Below are 4,332 nucleotides of genomic sequence, written 5' to 3'. Positions count from 1 at the left end.
CTGATCATCATGGACAACTAATCAGCTTTTGCAGAAGTAATGACACAGTATCAGAACCAAAACAAACAACCAAAGAAATTAGGATCATCATCAACATCTTTAGAACAATGTTAAGTAAGGAAACCTGGAATGAAACCCTACAGTCCCAGAGTGTAAATGAAAAATATGATGCATTTATTTCAACAGTTAAGTACCATTTTAATGTAGCATTTCCCAAAGTAAAGAGACAAGAAAGGCAGCAAGATCAAACACAGTGGATTACCAGTGAAATACTAGAACAGCGAAGGAAGCTTCAGGACGTGAGACGGATGGGCGAAGCTGAAAAATATAAAATGTTAAAAAAGAAGTATAGAAAAACAATAAGAGAAGCGAAAGCAAGAGCAATTGACACCACTGTAGCGAACTCAAAAAACAAGGCAAAGGCAGCTTGGAATGCAATCAATGCTGAAAGAAACGAAAAAGATGGGTCAAACAAAGAAGAAGGTATTAGGTCAATTAAAAAAGAGAACACAGTGGTCACAGATGGTATGGAAATAGCAAACATACAGAATAATAACTATATCAGTGTAGTAGAAAACCTAAAATTGGAAAGAAATAGTCAAAAACAGAAGGGTATTAAGGTACCAAAAAGATCATGCAGTACTATGTTCTTAAGACCAGTCATGGAAGATGAATTGCGGAAAACTATACAGAAACTGAAGTCCAAGAAATCAGCTGGTGATGATGAAATATCAAATCATGTAATAAAGCTGGTATGTGAGGAGATAATAACACCACTGCTGAACATAGCAAACTGTTCTTTCAGAGATGCAATTTTTCCAGAAAAACTAAAGATAACGAAGGTAGTGAGGTAGTGCCAGTGTACAAGAAAGGGTGTAAGGATGATCCCAACAACTACAGTCCAGTTTCACTGATATCAGGTTTCTCAAAAATCCTAGAAATGCTTATGTATACCAGATTAGTTAACTATTTGGACAAACGTAACATTCTCATGCCCTCACAACATGGTTTCAGAAAGGGTAAATCTACAGAATCAGCAATTGTCAGTCTAATAGAATACATTTTCCAGTCCTTAGATGAGAAAAAGGTTGTCTCTGCAATGTTTCTGGATCTTTCAAAGGCATTTGATACCATTGACCATGAAATGCTGATACAAAAATTAAGCAACTATGGCATTTGGGGGCAACCAGGTGAATGGATAAAATCATACTTGTGCAACCGCAAGCAGTATGTATCATTAGGAGACTCGTACCAATCAGAAACCAAATCCATCAAATATGGAGTGCCGCAGGGTTCGGTAATGGGGCCATTGTTATTTAATGTATTTGTTAATGATATAGGTGTTGAGGAGGACGAAAAGAAAATATTGTATACTGATGACATGACAATACTAAATAGTGACCAAAATATGGAACAGCTTGAGAGAAGAGCATACATATCTGCAAATGTCACAGCTCAATGGCTGTTGGAAAATGAACTGGTTATAAATCTAAAAAAGACTATGTATGCATTGTTTAAAAACAAGGAAAAGGCAGTAGACATGGATTTAGAGGTTGATGGAACAAGGCTGGAAGAAGTAGAATCTGCTAGATTCTTAGGTATTCTTGTGGATAATGACCTGAAATGGAAAAAACATATTAATAATGTCTGTAAGAAACTGAGCTCTGTCATACTCTTAATGATGCAGCTATCACAGTATTCAGACAAGAACCTTCTGTGTACAGTGTATCATGGACTTTTCGAACCATACTTACAATATGGAGTGACTGTGTGGGGAAACTCAAACAAACAAGAGACAAAACGAGTGTTAACATTACAAAAAAAAGCAATTAGGACCATTTTAAGAAGAAAGACCTCTGGAACATGCAGAAACTGTTTCAAGAATTTAGGTATCTTAACTTTTTCATCGTTGTATATATACAAGACAATAATGTACATCACAAAAGGTAGTGAGGACTCGATTACAAATGCTAGTGTACATACCCACAATACAAGAAAGAAGAATGAAGTACGGAGCATACCCCACTGACTGGCAATGCTAGAAAAAGGACCCCAGTACTCTGGTATCAGACTACTAAGAAGTCTGCCCAAAAACCTGCAAGATAGTGTACTTCATAATGACTTTCCAAAGAAACTTAAAGACAATCTCATTGGAAAAGAGTTTTACAGTGTTGCAGAATACTTATGCCATTAAATTTGTATATATTGTTACTCATTATCAGTGATGTAAAAATGTAAGCTAAAGGTGTAGAAAAATAAGTGATAAAGAATGTTAATACTTTGACATGTCCTATATTACACGTACATTTACTGTACACAATGTAATCTTACAGGATCAAATAAAATTCAATTCAATTCAATTCAATTGAATTCAATTCAATTCAATATACATTAATAACGGACAAACATGTCATAGAAACTTAATCTGTATACCATATTAACAATAAATTATCACTATACTGTTTAATGCTATTCATGCTCATGCCAGCTAAATTTAATCAAGCAAATTACAAAGAAAGCTGCTAATTTGTCATTTTGGCTGTCTTCCATTCTTCTCAGTTCTATCATTAAGCTTTTCTACACCTACTGGCAGCTTAATATTTAATTGATTACATCAATATTTTTGAACCAAAATTACTCATGTCCCTCGTCATGTAGCTTAACATCATTATCTACTCCCCTCCTTCCACCCCCCACCCCCCCCAGATACAGCTTGTCATCACTGCCACTTTGTGTGTCACTGATTTTAGTTATATTAATAACAACAAAAACATAAAGAGTTTTAATTTTGTAATAATAATAATAATATGTTTCATTGTAACAAAATACATAACACATTATTTTAATAATAATCATAATTTGTTTACATCAGAGCTTAGCATGAGTGATGTTTAATAAGTAATGCAACACACTTTGTCTTCTTGGCCTAATTTGGTTGAAAAAAATGCAGAATTCATTGTGGGACATCACATAATATTCCCACTTCATCCTCTAAAGTTTAATGAAGTTCTGATAGGTGGTGGCACAATACGTAGCCTTCAAAATGGCGTCAGTAGTGGAGGTGCATTCCAAGCAGAGAGCTTTCACTTAGTTCCTTTTGGCAGAAAAACAGAGCATCACAGATATCCATAGGCGCTTACAGAATGTCTACAGAGACCTGGCAGTGAAAAAAAGCATAGTGAGTCACTGGGCGAGGCATCTGTCATCATCACAAGAAAGTTGGGCAAACCTGTCCAATCTTCCAAATGTTGGCTGGGAGCACACAGCTGTGACTCCTTCAATGTTGGAACTTCAGCATGTTTCTTGCCACAAAAATGCAAATGAATTTCTCCTTCTCCATGACAATGCAAGGTGTCACACAAGACTGGGCAACTGAGAGGAGCTCAGAAAACTTCACTGGACTGTTCTTCCTCTTCCACCCTACAGCCCAGATCTGACACATTCCAGCTTCAATCTGTTTGGGCCAATGAAGGATGCACTCCACAGGAAGCAGTACATGGATGATGGGGAAATTATTGATGCAGCAAGACATTGGCTCTGATGTTGACCAGTAGAATTGTACCATGTGGGCATACAGGCCCTCCCAGTAAGATGGTCTAAGGCCATCACACTGAATGAAGATTATATTGAAAAACACGGTTTTGTAGCCAGAGGAGTGGGTAATAATATAGGATATTGGAATCATTAATGAAACCAACCTGCTTTTAGAAAAATAATATGTGTTGCATTACTTGCTGGATGCCCCTCATATATCATTTTAACATATCTTCCTAAAAATTGCTGTTCAGAGAAATCAGCATCTGAAAAAGATTTTCAAAAAATATGAGAATACATCATGCAATTGGCTTATGGGCACTAATAGCAACAAACTCACAAAACGTTGGTGTCATCATGATTTATACAATATGAAAGTGTATTGTGCACTCACATTTCATTAAGCATTATGACTGTGAAAACAGGTCTGCAGTCTAGGGCTACGCAAGTGTCTCAATGAGAGAACTGCTCTTTCTTTCAGTTGTTTCTGCCTATATTCAGGATGTAAGTCTTTGTTTTTCTTCTCTCCTTAGTGAAGGGTACTTCTCTTTCTGTACTACCTTACTCAGCTTCCTGTGGTTTGCCAGGTCGGTCTGTGGACTCATGTTCCTTGTGGGATTAGTAGTTGGTAACTGTTTATGAAAGTACACCTTTACTGGCTGGAAAATTCTTTGTAGGCAGTCAGCCCCAATGCCCATCCACATGGGAGGTCCTCATACGACCAACTGAAAGGTACCCTGTGTTAAACAGCTTGTAGGTTCTACAATTCCTTTGCAATTTTGAGATACTTATTTTTCA

Source organism: Schistocerca cancellata, chromosome 6 (assembly GCF_023864275.1).
Source record: "Schistocerca cancellata isolate TAMUIC-IGC-003103 chromosome 6, iqSchCanc2.1, whole genome shotgun sequence".
Taxonomy (NCBI): domain Eukaryota; kingdom Metazoa; phylum Arthropoda; class Insecta; order Orthoptera; family Acrididae; genus Schistocerca; species Schistocerca cancellata.
This window is presented reverse-complemented; position numbering follows the sequence as displayed.